This window comes from Melospiza melodia, chromosome 2 (genome assembly GCF_035770615.1).
Source record: "Melospiza melodia melodia isolate bMelMel2 chromosome 2, bMelMel2.pri, whole genome shotgun sequence".
NCBI classification, from domain to species: Eukaryota; Metazoa; Chordata; class Aves; order Passeriformes; family Passerellidae; genus Melospiza; species Melospiza melodia.
Window position 1 is genome coordinate 103,186,633 of NC_086195.1, and position 17,733 is coordinate 103,204,365.

The 17,733-nt window shown below is 38.0% G+C and overlaps 1 protein-coding gene across 5 annotated transcripts in view; it reads left to right on the forward strand.

Moving 5' to 3' along the window:
• The first annotated feature begins 6,145 nt into the window (after positions 1 to 6,145).
• The window catches only part of SCEL (sciellin), a 68,568-nt gene continuing 56,980 nt past the window's right edge, over positions 6,146 to 17,733 (forward strand). For all 5 annotated transcript variants that reach the window (XM_063149496.1, XM_063149500.1, XM_063149497.1 and 2 more), the window contains exon 1: positions 6,146 to 6,385. The gene's annotated coding sequence lies outside the window, so the exon portion shown is untranslated. The remainder of the gene's footprint in view (positions 6,386 to 17,733) is intronic.

Sequence of the window (17,733 nt, forward strand, 5' to 3'; positions counted from 1 at the left end):
TCCAGCAGGGGGATGGGGGATGTAACTGTGAACTGCTTTGCACTGGAGTCCATGTTATATAAAATGGATGTGTGCCTGTACACTCTCCACCCCTGCAATGCAGGAGCCTTCATGCTTTGATTGGTGCAAGGAAGAGAGAAAAACCATGTCCACCTCACATTATAAAAAAGCTGACCTTTGTTTGAAAGATTCCTGGATCAAACACCAATTTCTGCATGATGTGGCCATTTTAATTTTCTCTCCTCTGCCAAAAAGAATAATTTTTTTATTTAGGTACCAGTGCAAGGTGGGTGGTTAGAAATAATTTGACTATTGAACAGCTTACAAATTGAATACAAATAACTTGCACTGATTTGGATGGCAAAAGCCTCTTACTTCTGAAATTGAGCTTAAAACTAGAAATCAGCTTCTCTGTTGCTACACTTTGCAGTTAAGTCATAATTGTGTGTTTGACATTAGTCTGTTGCCATGGATAGTAGGAATCAGGGTAGGATGTGATGACATCAAAAGGTCACTTCAATCTCTAATAGCTATGGTTCTGGGAATGACTAATGGCGTTGTGCTGCTACAAATGTAGAGCTGGAGCAACATGATGAACTGTAACTGACTCTTGTATAAGCATAAATACCTCTGAGATTTAGAAGAAAGGATGACAGAGCCCTGTTTAAAAAGTGAATGGGTTTGTTTTTCATCTTCTTCCTTTCTGAAAGAGATTGCATGCCTGGTCATTGGAGAGGGTCATTTTGTTGGTACAAAAATGTAACAGCAAAATGGATGTATCAATAAATGTTATTTCTGGTACAAACCCATGATTATATTTAAACTATTAATTCTGGATAATTATTTACAGGGGATTTTCTTGGACCAGTAAACATCACTATTTTGGTATCTCAGAAATTTCAAGACTCTTTTAAGATGTGGCTCTTTTCATCTGATCATAGGAAATAAGGGATAATGTTTATTTTCAGAAGGACATATTTGAAGTGTCTAACTGAAACCACGGAGTTCCTGCTTGATTTGGAACAGTTGGGCTTGATCTGGCAGAAGAACATGACCAAGTCATTCTGAATTGTTAACACAGTCCTGGTGATTATGTCAGAAAATCTTTAGGGGATGGGAAAGAGATTGAGCACAGATTTCTACTACAGTAAAAACTGTTAAAACAAAAATAAACTCAGAAAATGTAAATTGTGGCTGTTTGGTAGAACTTCTGTGATGCTCTAATGTAATCTTTTTATTTACTCATGCAGTTCATCAGGAAATTTAAAAAAATATATAAAACAATATATATTAATAAATCAAAGTTTTTCCACCATCCCTCTCCATTTTGTTTCATATTTTCTCCCACTTCCCTTCCCTTCCCTTCTATTCCCTTTCTCCCTCCTTCGCTTCCTCCTTTCTTTCCTTTCTTCCCTGAATTTTTGAAAGTGAAGGCATTCTATAATCTGTCCTTCTGTTAAGCTGGCTGTTTTACCACTTAGTTGTGTAACCTGTGATGTATTTATTAATCATTCAGTGTTGCCACATGTTTCATTGCACATTTTGCATTCCTGAAAGCTGTTTGTAGGTGGTTTCCTGTGTTTGCAAATCTGGGCAATCCAGCCCAAGCTGCTATTCCCTGCTGCTGAGAAGAGGGGGAATCTCCTGGCCATTTGCAGAGGCAGTTGCACTTTCTCTGTAGCAGGAGAATAACCAAAGGAACAGTAAATCCATTCTTTAATCTCGAGTGCAGAGGTAATTTTTTCTCCAGTATTAAGTTTCCTTCTGAGGGTGCACAACTGTACCCTTGGAGCATCTGTCTTGTGTCTTGGCACATGCTAGAGATGATCAAAGTAGCAGCTTTCATTTCAAGAGATAGAAAAGCAGGGTTGCAGAACATGCAGGGATGGGTATAAAACCACAGAGCACGGAAGAATCACAAGAGCCAAACTATATTAAATGCATTTTTTTCAGCAGTTTGCCAGCGTGCAAAATGACAAGGTAGGTCAGGTGACACAGTTCTGAAATAGTTTAGTCACTTGTATAGAATTTGGGCATGTATATTTTTTTTTGGTATCCATTTTTTGGTTCTATAGATAATCAATCCATCCATTAAAATACTGTTGCTATTTTCCATGGCAGTGAGAAGCAGCATTTTTCTTACCAATATTTTTTGTTACTTATGAGATGAATTCAAACTCTGCTATTAAATGACAATGAATAAACCTAGGCATCTATTAAAGAGAAAAAGATTCTCAAAAGGAAGCTGATTCCATTCATACTCATACTACTGTTATACAAACATAACATTGAATCAAGCAAAGCATTTCCATAGTATTTCTATAATTCATGTATTAATTTCATGTCATTAGAGATTACATTCTCAATACACAAATAATCATTGAAATACATATTTTAGGCACCTGGTTCTTTTCAGGAACTTGAGCTCTCAAGTATTGCTTGTGAGTAATCATCAGTATCAGTAATCTCCACAAGATTTATTAATGCCTTGCTAAAAAGCACTGACGTAACTGTCCAGCACTCTTTTTCTTTTCATATAGGGAGATGAAAATCCCAAGCTCTGTCAGCATCAGCTGGCTTGCATCCAATAATTTGAAATGGATTTAAGTGATCACTGGGCGTGAACTTCTCTTAAATATCAGGAGAGTAGGTAATAAAATAAAACCAATCAGTCAAATTGTAGCAGCTCTTCTCTTTGTCCTAGTGGGAGGAGAGGGTGAGATCATCGTTCTGTGAAGCTGGAGTGACCTGCTGACTTCTTTGTGTGCTCGCCTGCGTGCTCTCCTCTGGCACAGCAAGGGACAGGCATTGCTTAGTGAAGCTCAGAGACCTGGTGACAGTTCATGTCTCCATAATTTTACTTTTTCTTATGTCGCACTGTAGAAAGAAACAGGTTAATTAATGAGAAGAGTGATGCACAGCTTTGCTTCTCATTGTTATGTCTCAGAGCAAGGCCCATGAGAGCACTGGGAGTAATTATGTTATATTTCCTTCTGGTTTAGCTACCAGGCCTGGATTTGTTCACAGCAGATTTTACAAGAATTTCTTGCTGTCTTTAAGACTGGCATTCATCCTCGATGTCTTGGAATAGTTTAGGATGTGTCATTTCAATTCTGAGGAAAAGATTTGCTGAGCTACCTTCTATGAATGAAAAAATTGCACCTGTGGGAGTTTTCAATTTTTTTTCTCCTGAAGTTTCATGTGCCCATACTGCATTGTAATGGATGGCATGATTTTGTGATTTCTTTATTCAAGACCAAAAGCAGCCAATTTAAATTTCTATACAATATGCATTTTTATTATTTGTCTCCTCTAGAGTGATAGAAGGTACAGTACAGTAGGTTAACACAAAATACTACAAACTGAATTCTTAAAATACAAGTTACACTTCTATATATTGAAAATACAAGTTACACTTCTATATATTGTGTGTAGTAAGACAAGATTTCCTTTTTCATGTGCCAAATAGGCTTCTATTTAAAGCACAGCTATGAGAAGATATGCTATCAGTCAAAATTCAGCTTGGTTTTGGATTGTTTATCTAAAAACCATCTAAATGAATTAATCTAAATAAAACAATGAAAAAGGAGTTGTGTCTACGTGTAACTGAAAGTCTGTTGTGATTTCCTGTACTTTGAGGAAACACCAGTCAATGAGAACTCCTCAATAGTTCCAGTAATTTCAGCTGGAAAGAAAAATATTTTTAAGGATCTCCAGTTAGAAACTGCAGAAAGGGGCTTAATATATTGTAGTTACTCTGAATTAAGATTAAAATGTTGCTTGATAGCCCCTGGCTTTTTTTAGTTGCAATTATTCTGAGTGCATGATAATACTTGTAAGGTGACTGTGTGTGCTTTAAGCTCTCCAGTCCTTGATATGCTCTTGAACTTGTGCCACTTTGCACGGGGCACTGAATCAAAGGTGCTGATGGGGTGACAGAGGACTGACATTATGAAAATTAACACGTCCTGAATTGCTATCCAAGAAACACAGACAGTGTATATTTTTAGAGTTACACTCATTGTTAACTGACATTAAATACACTCTTGTCATATTAAAATGCTCTTAGGGCTGCTACTTAATGATTCACTGTGATTTTATGATGACACATGCTAAATATTCTAAGAAATTTTCACTTATGAACTAGTTCAATAGGAAAGGGTTGTATCAACCTAATGTATTATTATATAAGTGGTATTTTCAGTGCTGCTCACTGAGTATTGTCAGATACTGGTCTATTTGGTTGTATGATATCATTACAGTTTATGATAGCCAAGACTGCTAAGAGAAATTTGATATAAAGGCAATTAAACACGAGTATGTTCATGCATGTGCACACCTGTGTATGCAGAGCTCATAACTAACTGCTTTCAGGTATTTTAGTTACCAAGAAGGAGACCAGCATCCAAAAGGTAAGCAAGCCACATAGGTAAACTGCTTTTTGCTTTAGGTAAGTCTTCAGCTTCTAAATATGTCTTACAAGCAGCTCTGCATCTAAGATGCTTACATTTTAATCAAGTGCTGTCAAACTTTTGTTGACTAAGGGAGAGATTAACCTATAGCTGTTTACTCAAAGATCGAATAGCAAATAAATTTTACAGTGTTAAAGGATGGTGGAAAATTATCTGTGAACCATTTGAGAATTCTTTCATGCCCTGCCAGTTTGATGGTCCAATTTGAGTAATGAGCAAATTTTTTTTATGCCCTGTATACGAATTCTGCAAATACCTGGATTGCAGATTTAGTATCACTGCAAGGATCCAGTTTTCTGCTACCTGTGATAAATGTATACTACAGTGGCTGATAAATTATATTATCCACTTTACCTTACAAAAATGCATTCTAATATAAACAAAATTCAGAGCAGTTCACAGTTTACAGGATGCCAATGGCCTTTACAGGATGTCAGAGTAAAGATCAAAGGGTTCTTTTTAATCCTAAAATATTTTATGGACGAAAATGCACAGATTCATAAGTGGATAAGTAGGTGATATAAGTTGCCACTCCTCACAGAGGAATCCTGACTTCACTGGAGTCAATCTTCTTATTTCTTTCTGTCTTCTTTTCTCCTTGAATTTTCTTAATAAACATTTTGAAAACTGTGTTTATATCTGTTTGTTCTGCTTATTTGAGATAGCAGGATTAGGCAGAGACTGCAAAGAATATGGCCACGAATGTCTGTTTCTTTCTATGACCACCTTAGTTCTAAACATTTGAAACAAAAATTCCTGATGTCCTCCCCTGCAAAAGCACAGTAGCAGTTTGTCTATTGAATATACTTATATTTACTTAACATTCCATATATGAAATTCCATTTTTTCTGTGTCAATTTGTAGCTTCTATGAATAAATACATCTTACTGTGGTCACCTGCTTAAAATCCAGTCTGTCTGCAGAAGATATTCTACACTGCCAAGACTTGTGTGATACTAAACCCAGGAAAGCAATTGCTATCCTCCTGATGTGTAGCATAAAGACACACTCTAAAGAACTCAGCTGAATGACTCTTGCTTTAACACAGCTACACACCCAGAAAATAAAAAATTAGTATGTAAATATTCCAGATAACAGTATAAGCTGGAATTTCACTTGGTCAAAACAAACAAGAATATAAAAGAAGCCTGTTTGAGGAAACAGGACAGGAAACAAGGAAATTTGTCATGAGGAGTTTTCTGGTAGAAGATACTGGCTCCAGATGCAGAAGATTTAAAGAAGTGGCCAGAATAATACAATAGAGAGGAAAAAAATGGGTTCTGAGGGAAGTTTCCTCCAAAGTGATCTGCAGTGTCTTGAGGCAATGCCATTATTCTATTGAGATCAATGGGACTTTTCTCTTGGCTTTACAGCAGCCAGGATCTCACTTTTGATGCTTATCACTCATGCTTGACCTTGCAGGCAGGGAAGTCATTGCAATTTCAAGAGCCTCAGAAAAGAACCTGTGCCACATGACTGTTGGGCTGAGTATGAAGCCAGTCTTTATGTGTCAGAAAGGCAGAGATACACAATGCATCTGAAGTGCTTCAAAGCCAGATTTCTGTATCAGATCCCTGTGTTTACAGAGCAGGAGGAAAGCTGGGCATGTCTGGATTTATCCCACATGTTGACTCACAGCTCTCCTATTCAGAGCCAAAACCACTCCTAGTAACACTTCCAGTCACTAACAGCACTGCCAGCCAGCAAAAGCAGATAACAGCAGAGGTAAACTTCCAGTCTGCTTTAGCCTGAAAACTTGAATCTTGGTGGAAAAGGGATTTTAGATGTTGGAAGTAATTGGAAACACATCAGGCATCTTCTATTCAGCGGTCAAGTCTTCAAAGGCTTGGTGAACAGTGGAAGTTTCTGCATTGGAAAGCTCTCCTGAGCTACAGTCTTCAGTGCCAAAATTGGTAAGTCTGTGTTGTAGCAATAAGCTTACCTGAGGAACTTAAAATGGGAATGAATTTGAAATAAAAAAAGAATATCTGTGCTTGACTTGCACTGTTTTCCATATAATCTCTGTTTACAAGTAGAATTTCCCCTGTACTCCTGCTATCTGTAATTTGGGCTCTGACTATCCTGAAAGGTACTTTTTTCCTTCTTATTTTAGAACCAATACGTGAATTCTTTAAGTTGCTGTCATGAAACTGTTCAGTCATGCAACTAGACTGCTAAAAAGTCCCATTGATACAAAATCCAGTCTCTAAATACTTAGCAGATTTGGAAAAATAGGATAAATTGAATGCATGCCAGTATCTTCTGACACTATTTCAAGCAGAGATGATAGTGAATGTACACAAGAACCTCTTAAAGATGTGTTTAACAATTCCTGTACTTTATTTAGGAATTCATCACCTTTCAGTTGTAAGTAAAAGATGAATGACACTCTTTTATTATATTGCAAGGAGATTTTCATGCTATTTAATGTGTGTCTTCTCTAAAAGATAAACAATTATAAGGATTGTGATGACCACCTCATGAGGGACAAAGGACAAAGTAGACACTATTTGTCTGATGGAATTTATTATTTTTTTAACTATTTTCAAAAATCTTCATATAAAACATCTTTCGTATAAAACATCTTTCACAATATATAGTGTCCCACTGGCAGGTTTAATTTAATGGCAACTGGCACTGAATTCCTCAAAACCTTTACACAACCTAAGGTTTTACTTTATAATTGCATTTATGTCTTGACCTATCTAACCTTCATGGTACACATCATGCACAAACTTCCTTCAGGACTGTGGACAGGAGGTTTATGCACCTACCTGATATTAGCTCTTAGAGTTTAGTTTAGCATTTGCTCCTACAGAGTTTAGAAAATGTGTTTGAAATAATTTAATCTTATTGAATATATTTACCCAGTAGATAGAAGATGATATTTTCTTGGATCTGGAACAATAGTCTTAGTTACCCCCAAGCTTCAACAGGTTTCAAGTTCAGTTCAGCTTTTGATTTGAATTCCATCAGTATGAGTACTTGCTCTGGCATCTGAGCCGATTGACTAAGTCACCTCAGGCAGTTGAAATCTGCTTCAATTCGTAAAATTGGCTTGAGATATGAGTTCTCTGGCTTCTTCTTCATTAAAATGTGGGCATAGATGCAGAACTTGGGCAAACATGTATAATGAAATTGAGCAGCTTATTGGTAATCACCAGTGTTTTATCTAAAGAAAAAAAAAAAAGAAGAATGTGGAAGAAGTGAAAATGAAACAGGGTAGCAATCACAAATGAAACAAGAGATGTCCCTTGCTGTTGTACCAGCTTCTTAATCCAGACCTTTCAGGCTCTGCAGACAGAGTGAAAGGGTGAGGGATGACTAGGTGAGGCTCTTTTGAGGCTGCATAAATCATGACTACATCCTTTCAATGGATCTCACACCATTGATCTTGGAAGTAACATGAGAAGGCCTGGGTGTCCCATCCTGCCCATGAATGCTTGGACCAGAACTGCTGTGGTGTGTCTCACTTCTGCTTTGTGGTTTCCAGTGTAATGCCACATCACTCCTCCTCATTTCTGTGGGCTTTTGCTGCAGTTGCATATGGACTTTTCTGTAGCCAAGTTTTCCACAAGCAACATAATATATAAAATATGGCTGCCATCCAAAGCTAAATATTGTTCCAGGTCTATTTCCTGAGATGAAAAAACCCAAAAAACATTATGATAGAGTCTCCTAGAACTGTCTGATAAAAGGAGCAAAATTAGGGTAACATTTCTTGCTCTGATTTTCTTGTTGCATAAACAAGTGAAAGGAAAGCATTACATTTCTATTTTCACTATTTTGTTGGCTTAGAATCTATAACAAGGAAATGGGAGCAGACAAAAGCAGCAGTATATGTTCAGCATAAAATCTTGCAACACTACAATAGCAATAGAGGAAAGATTGCTTTGTGTCTAATTTCCATGGAAAAATTTTAAGAATAGCCAACAGAAACGTATCTGAGCACTCTGAATAATGGTATCCCAAAATTTAAGGCAAGAAAATTAAAAATCAATTTTAAGAAGACTAAGGATAAGATTTTCTCTCATTTGTGTGTGAAAGAAGAGAGAATGACAGAAGCCCCCCACCAAAATGAAGTGGATTTTAGCTGCCATTCCTCCCTTCTGGGATCTGTCACGTTTGTCGAGAAAAGCTCTTCCATTTCTTGTGCCGAAGGGTCGATACCGGGTCTCATTTCCATTGCTCTGTTTCCACCTAGTGCTCAGAGTGCACATTGCACCAAGCTGTGCGTATGTTCTAGAACCCAGAACGGCAGTTCGGTGTCGCTCTCTGTTTTCGGGGAATTTGCAGTACAAATAAGCAAATGTGAGATTAAATATCACTTTTATAAAAAGCACCTGTTCCCGGAACAAAATCTGTCAAGTGTCTATATGGTCTTTGCTGCATGATCTGTGCAGAAACAGGAGTGTGAGTTGTTTGGTTTAACTCGTAGAATCCCTCTTGTGGATGCATTTTTTGGTGGTAGTTCTCTTTTTAACTGAGGACAAATAAATGCATGTGCATAAAAAGGACCAAAATAATTGAGATACATTCATTATGCTCACAGGAAAAAGTGCATGCTCAGGATGCAGACTAGAAAGGGATTGCTAAGACACCTGGAAGCTCTGAGCTGCACTCATCTGGATAGTCTTTCCCCATATAGTTCAGGGTATAAAACACCTTCCACAATTTATAACAATCATAACTTCTTAGTAACACAACTGGAGGATTCAAAAACCTGATGGTGTTGCAGGATGAAAAAACGGAGAGATTTTGTGATGGACTATGAAATTTGTATTTTTTTTCAGGAGGTTGAAAAGAGCTAAAGACAACTTATGGATTTACTTTGTCAAATGTAGCAGGAGGCTGATGTACAGATGCAAGCATACACAGACAGGACAAGTGATGTTTTCAATAATTTTCGGGTTCTAAGACAAAATTTTTATGGTATATATGGTTATAAAAAGCAAAAAAGCTAAATAACTCCTAGCTGTACCACAGGCACCATCTGAAAAACACAGGACAGTTATTTCCCCTGATGTCTGATGTGTGGGAAGACGAAACCTTCTGTTCCACAATTTGTAGTTTGAACACTTTCTTTGGAAAAACAGCTTGAGCTCCTGCATTTCTATTGTGCTTTTGCTTTGAGCATGTGCAAAATATGGATGAGGTAATGCCCAGACTAAGAAACTGCCATGTCCTTGGTTTAGGAGAGCATAGTAAGCTCTGCTTTAACAGGTAGGAGGCAGCACAGCTGTGGCCATCTTTTCTTGGGTAAAAGCAGGGTACCAATCACAAATGAAACATCTTAACTCTGAATAACTGAGAGGCCCCTTCGTACTACACCAGTTGTGATAACATTTGTTTTATAATAAAGCTTCTGCATCTCCTCTGGTGTATTATGTGCCCGGCACTGACTGCTGCATTAAGCCACCCTGAAAACCTGTAGTGCACCAAACTCCTTTTAGGTCATCTGGGTACTTCTCTCCCAGTTTAGATGAGAGGCAGACACCAAGCTATTTGCTACAAGCCATGCAGATACCTCTACAGAGGCATATATGTATGTCACTAGGGAACTCCAAATACAGTGAACTTCCAACAGAATTTACATTTTTCTGGGTAGAGGCAACAGGCAAGCTGAGGTTTTTTTACAGTTCCAGTTTTAGATTTAAATTTCATTTTACAGAACAGCTTGTTTAATCTTACAAAAGACTAAGTGCATAGGACTGTATAGGTGAGCATTTTTCTAGCAGAACCTCCTTGTTAAAATACTGTATCTTTTTTACCACTGTGGACATTGCTATGAACTCTGAGCTACAGAATTGTTCAAGTTTCCACCAGTTTCTGTTATGCAACCTTCTTGCTCAAATAGCAAAATCAAAATTTATTTAGAGTCAAATTCTCCTTATTTGTGAAATAATATTAATTAAACAGTGTTTTCAATGGAGAATGCATGGGGAGGTATAAGTGTACTGTACTATTGTATTATACTGTTGCTACCTCAGTTCCTCATTCCTGAAAGAAAGTTTCCTGCATTGAAGTGTAGCTTTGGTTTGAGTCCTTAAATGATCTGGCAGGAAATGTAAACTAGGGAAGGGCAGGGTCTGTATGTGGGGTCTGTGAGAAAGTCCCACCCCTCTGGAACCAGCTGTTCTTCTCTTGGATCATAGTAAGGCGAGGGGCTGTTTTATTCTCTGCATTTGCTCAGTCAGGTGAAGACTGTCTGAGTCTTGTATTATTTCAGAGAGGGTGTGTCTTTCCAAGGGGATGGAACACACTACTTTGTTACAGGAGAAAAACCTACTGCCTGTGTCTGAAAGCAACTACCAAGTGGTGCAAGCAGAATAAATTAATTTTTTAAAGAATGGGATGCCTCAGTATTATCCAATATAATTAAAATTAGTACTTTTACTTCTAAATAATCTTTTGTAATAATATGCTCAGAGTTTCTTGCCGTATCATCTTTCAAGGAACTGCTCTTGGCAAAATAAAAGCTTATTTCCTTAGAGGACTGTATTTATGTAAATACTTAATAGATGATTAAATTAAATTAGCACTATGTCTCCTCTTCAGACTTGTCTATATAGTCCTGTCCTGTGATCTTTGCACTAATGAGTATTTGGATGAAAATGTGTTTTGGATTTTTTTCTAGAGAGAGTGTAGAAAATTAAATCAATTAAATTAATTATCACACTTAAAAATGAGGGGTAACCCTGCTTCAATATTTGTAACATTTCAATGGCAATATCTTGGTTTGAATCACTCTTTTCTGTTGCAGAGGGTGGTAGGAAGAAGCGCACTTCTGCTTTTAATGTTTTCCTTTAGAGAGGCACGGACACATTAGATTAGACCTACCCACCATCCAGGACAGTAATTTGTTTCCGATGGAGCCTGGAGGGAGATGCTTCAGAGGAAGGTGCAAGGACCTGCAATCAGAAGTAAGGGCACTGCTCTTCCTCTAATATTAAAATTAAAGTAATACATCTGTCCATACACCTTGAGCAAGCTCCTGAAAATTCATCTTGTGGTGCCAGAAATAATGAATAAACCCTTCACAGATTTTTCTGTTTATTGCACTGAGTGATTCTGAAACAGCAGAAGTTCTCAACTCTGATCCTTCTTTGAAGCTTCAGTGTTACAAAATGGGGTGGCTGCTGAGACTTGAAGGCACAGCATGGGGTTAGGAGGCAGGGGCAACAATAGCTGGGGCACGTCCCAGTCCAAGATCTGTAAAAATTCACACCTGGACATGCCTAGGTATGTTTACAGAAAATCACTATCCACTGAGAGAGGTGAGCAGATATTTCCTTGTGTCTGTTCCAAGGGATTAATCTAATCCCTTGTGTTTGGTGTTATGTTGTGATGATTTCAGAACTTGCACTTTTCTTGGTCTTAATCTCAACCTTCTCCCTGAATTTATGGATAGAACTTTCAAAGGTCTCAACAATAAAATTAAAGAAGTTTGAGGGAGGTCAGACATAACCAGAGGTTATGTGACCTCACCACACCAGTGACTTGTCTGCCACTTTACACTCAAACCTGAGTCAGGCTGTCTCCCTGCCTTAAATATTGCATGGAGCCAGAGATCCCTGATTATGGAGCCACCTGAAATTCCCTTTCCCTTTGTGCAGTCACCTAGGAGTGGTCAGTGCAGAATTACTGAGGGCAGAGAATGCCTTACATCTGGCTTGCAGGAGCCTTATTGTGAACTGTACCCATCTGAAACTGGAGACAGGTGGGTGTTCACCACCGTTTCCTCAAGGTATTATTGACTAAGGACCACTCCATTAACTACAAATTGATGAGAAAGTAATAGAAAGGACATGTGGCCACCTTGGGGTCAGAGACTGCATGAAAGGCCCAGGGGCCAGAATTGGGACTCCACCCGATTGTACAGTGGCACAATTTTCAGGACAACTGTAGAGAAAGCTGGTCATGTGGAACTTTAATTTTGTACATGACCATATTTAAGCTCAGTAAACTAATATTTATATTGTACATACATTAAATTTACTGTGGAATTAAAACACATAAATAGTGCTTAAAGTTTCACTCATCTGCATACTATCTATGAAGTCTGCTTCTGGTGTGTGGTCATGTATTTACCTGAATGCATATTCTGTACCTTGTTGATAAATCAAAGCAGTTGTTTATTTTACCTTCCATAGTACTATTGCTAATGAGATACAGTACATCTGTACTCTGATTAACTTGGATGTTCATCATGGAACAACTTCTCTAGTACTTACACAAAACTGCAACTGATTAAATACTTCAGTGGAAATACTGCAATAAAACATGCCTATTTATTATGTTCATCTCCTTTGCTTCTAATACAAATTTATGCTTACATTTAAACATCTTCCTCTGTGTGAATTTTGGATTTTGGGCTTCTAATATTCTTTCTTTTTGCAAACTTTTTAATAGTAATTTCTGTCATAACAGAAGAAAAAAATAAATCAGTACATTTTAGTAATTACAAGAAATTATTTAGAAGGCAGTAGTGAAGATGGTTTACATTTAATTGACTTTATAATTATAGAGTTGCCAATGTATGGGTGATTACCTCCTTCCTTCTTGTTTGTTATTAAATGAAGGGTTCAAGGAAGCCCTTAATTTTTTCTGCATGGTTGTCAGAGATGGGATGTGGCAAGAATGGGACAAAATGAGGAAGGAAGCAGGTTAATGCTGTCACATGAAAAGAAGATCTGTATAATTAAAGAGAGAAAGCATGGGCTTCTTTTCAAAGTTATTAATTCTGGCTTGGTCTTCCCTCTGGGTAGTAGCAATTTATATGGTGTACATGCTGCTTAGGGAGAAGAGAAATTGGCTTTCATCACAAGAAGCAGGATGGTCACAAGTGCTTTAGAAGGTTGGATCTAATCTGGTAAAGGCACTAGTGCTGCATGCCAGGGCTTAGTGCTGGGGCTGATACTGCTCTCCATATTTATGAGGGATGAGGACAAGGGGCCCAGTGCACCTGCAGCAGGTTCACAGCTGGTACAAACTGGCTGGTGTGCCAGTGGTGGTGCTGCCATTCAGAGGGACTGAAACAAGCTGGAGAGCAGGGCAGAGAGGAATCTCAGCTTCAGCAGTGGTAAAGGCAAGCCCTTATATCTGTGCAGCAATAACCCCAAGCACCAGTACATGCTGGGGACATGCTGCCTGGAAAGTTGCTTTGCTTAAAAGGTCCTTGGAGTGAAAGTTTTCAGAAAATGGAAAACCAGATGATCATGAGCTGCCAACACACCCTTCATGGCAAAAAAGGCCACCCTTCCTGGGCTGCATCAGTAAGAGCATTGCCAGCAGGATGAGGAAGAGGATCCTTTTTCTCTTCAGTGTTGGTGAGGCCACATCTGGAGTACTGTGTCCAGTTCTGGATTACCCAGTACAAAAACAGTGTGGTTCACTGGAGTGAGTCCAGTACAGTGATGATTAAAGTACTGCAGCACTTTTGACTACTTTAGAGGTCAGACAGCTTCTTTTAAACCTCAAGTGACAATAGTTCCTGTCATTCAAATCCTATCCTCAAATTTTACCCTTCCCAGAAGTGCCTGAAAGATATCAAAGACCATTTATATGAAAAAAAGTGTTGATATCAGACAAAGATGCTCCATATGGAAAAGGACATGAATTGGTAATAATTGGCAAATCACCCATATGTACCAAATTATATTTTTACTAGCCTTTCCCATACTTATGCTTGTAGAGATCTGAACAAAATGTGATTTGTAGATGGAAGAAAAGCTAACGCAATACTTCAAGAAACTTTGGATACCATCAGAAAGGCCATAGATGGTTCCTTCTAAGTGCTAGAAAATCCTTTCAATTGAAATCCTGTGGGACACCTCTTGTATTAAAAACACTGTAACTGTTAGGGGAGGGAAATTACTAATAACAATCACTTATAACAATAGGACTGAATTTAGAGAGAGGTTAAAATATTGGTTTCAAGGGGTTTTTTTGGTTCCAATTGTTACTAAGTTAAGGTGCTAACTTGAAAGAGCTGGTTTCCTGACTGATGTAAACCATCCAAACACGCTCTAGCAATGGAATGGACTTGGTCTACCTGGAATATTTTTTTCTCCACATGCTTTGCTTCAGTCCTTTTGATTATGAGACTTGCAGTGAATTAAATCTTAATATTTGGCAATCTGACCAAAGCAATCTAGTTGGAGAGCACAGCCAAAGGCAGGACAGGCCAGGCACAACTGTTACTTTTGGTGGGAATGTGGTACTAGATCAGTTTAAACTGATAAAGAAACCAACCTTTGGTGTTCACTGCCAAACCTATTGTCAACACCCATTTACTGGATCACTTCACTGTACAATTAGATAAATTATAGAGATACTGGTTCATGACAATCTCTGTGGTATTTCCTGAACATGCAGTCCCTGCAGTGATACCTTTGGCTGTTTAGGAGGCTGACCTTGCAAAACCCTGAGAAAAAATTGTATTGAGAGGCTATGAATGCCCTTGCCCTCGTGCCCAAACTTCTGAGTATTGCTTGTTTGCGGCATTGTCTTCCAATCACTTGGTTCCCTTTTTTGTAAGTCATCAACTCTCTTTCCTCATCCTCTGTGTTTGCCTTTATTTGCTCCTTCTACAACATAATTCAGATATTAATCTGTCCCAAACACAAGCCATGTGGATGGAATAGCTGACATACCATGCACTGTTCATGGCATAGTTCTCATGCTCATCCTGTCTCTCTTCATTTGATTGCAGTTTTTCTAAAGTGTATAATTTCCAGACAAATAATTTTCTATTTTTTACAAACATCTCTATTTTTTACAAAAACATCTCTACCACTTCTTAAAAGAGAAGGAGACATTAATTTTCATTTACAAGGATACTGTTCTTGAAACCCTTCATGAACACTGCCATGGAGGATTTGCATTGTCAGGATATGAAATCAGACTGATCTTTGACCTTTGAGATCGTTTCTTGCTTACTTCCATTTTTCCTTTGGCATAGTTTTCCTTCATTCTTATTTCAAATCCTCTTCAGTTACTTTGATACCTGCTTCCAAATTTCAGTCTCCCTCTGCTCTGTGTCTTCCCAGCAGTGGCACTTGCAAGGCACAACTCCACTCTCCTCTTTTCATGGACTAAGTGTTGTTCTGGCAAACAATGATTTGTGGGCTTGTCATGGTGCTCCCTTATTACCTTTGGAGGGAGAATTTAAAAGATGTATTTACTCAAATAACTAAATACTGAACAGGTTTCCTGGGAAGAGGTCATGACACAAAGCCTGCCAGAGTTCAAGAAGTGTTTGGACAATGATCTCAGTCATGGGGTGTGGTTCTTGAGGATGTCCCATGCACAGCCAGGAGCTGGACTCAATGATCCTGTGTGTCCCTTCCAGCTCAGGATATTTTATGGTTCTCCTGGACCTTCTGGTATTGAATCTTTTTATTTTATTGAATTTTGAATAACATTGCAAGTACTATAGCATAATGCCACAGGAGAGAGAAATAAAATTAATAGATTTACCAGCTTGGGGAAGAAAAAGTGGTTTCAAAATGTTGCCTAGAGAATAACATTGAATCCTTCCAAACAAAGACTTCAGTGTTGTTTGCAATAATGGCAAATGGCTTTTTGTATGTACAGAATTTTGTATATACACTTTGCTCAGCTGATTCTATTCTCCTACACTAAACAAGTTATTGAAATGGATATTCCAGACATCTCTTGTGAAATCTGTTTAAGAAAGTTTACTCTTATTTTCAATTCAATTGGAATTTTCCTTGGTTCCAGTAGGATATCCAGAAGAAGGAAATACCCACTTGGTCTCCAAGGCTCAAAATCAGTGCTATGTCTATAAAAGATTTAAAATTATGTCAATTCTCCGTGCAAAGCTTCCAACAAACAAAAAAGATTTAGGTTCAAAATCACGTCACTTTTCCTAGGTTCCTGGGAACTTGCAGCCCAGACTTTGTACTGGGGAGTTTCAGACCTTGAAGTGGTGGCCCCAGCAACACTATCAAATAACTATTGTACAACTCTGAGCAGAGAAATTGTTTGATCCAGAAGCTGCTTGTCCTCACCACAGCTATTTTTTGCAGAAAACCACAAGATTTTACTGGCTGAATTCAATGGCATGTGGATTGAGCTCTCCAAGGAGTGCAGAGAGCAGCAATTCTGGCAGTTTCGTTTCCCCGCTGATGGCCAAAATAAAGAAAAAAAGGAGAGCAACAGTGTGACACAAAACTGCTACACTGGATTTTGTGGTATTGCTTAAACAGAGAGTCAGTGTGCAACTCAGCTGTTTGTAACCACAGGAACAGAAAATGTTATTTGGAAGGAGGGAGGATGCACACCAAATCTACTATGTTTCAAACCTGACAGTGTTTCTTTAAAATGTTCTTAAACCTGTTTAACACACCCCTACTTTTCACCACTCCCTGGGAACATGCACCACTTATAGCAACTTGTAAATCAAGAAAAACCAAACCCAGCAATTTATTCTCCAGTGCACACTGGATATTTTCACACACCCAGCTTGGCCATATAATTAAGTTACAACAAAGCTCACTGGCTTGGAGGTTTCTGCTTCAACCTAAAATGAGTTCAGCACTGTGAGTTTAGAATTCTCAAATATTCTGGAGCAGAATTGCTTATTTCAAAGTTATATTAAGAAAACTAAGAAAAAAATTTAGAATTCAAAGATTGTGATTATGTACAATGCTATGAGGTTCTATTCACAAATTCACAGAACATGCCAAAACTAATTTATACTGTTTTATCTGGAGGTCAGGGATGTGAACACAGTGAATATAGACACCTACAAGTAAAGTAGTTAAACACCAAAATTCAAGCTATAGCTAGAGGAGTCAAATGCAGAAAAATAGGACATATTCTTTCTAAGAATAAAAGTAATATTTCCTTTGTACCCATGAGTGAAAGTGATGAAACTGTCAGGAAAGCACTTTTTTGTTTGTTTGTTTTTCTCTCTTCTCTATTCTCTCATCTTACAATTTCTTTGTGTGTTAGACTCCTACATGGGCAGATTATAGTTTTCTAGACACAGTTTTTGTGTGAAGGGCTACAGTGCAGTAGGGGAGCATGTTTTTATAGATGCAGTTCTGTTGAGGCTGCAGAATAAGCTTGAATTTTTTCCAGACAGAGAGAAAAAAAACCCCTGCATCCTCATTTCCTTTTCCTTTTAATTTGACAAGAAGCCATTGCTTTCTGCAAGAGAAAAAAATATTTGAAATTCTGCCATTACATGGAATTCATCTGACATGTATAGGTATCTACACTGTAGGTGCCT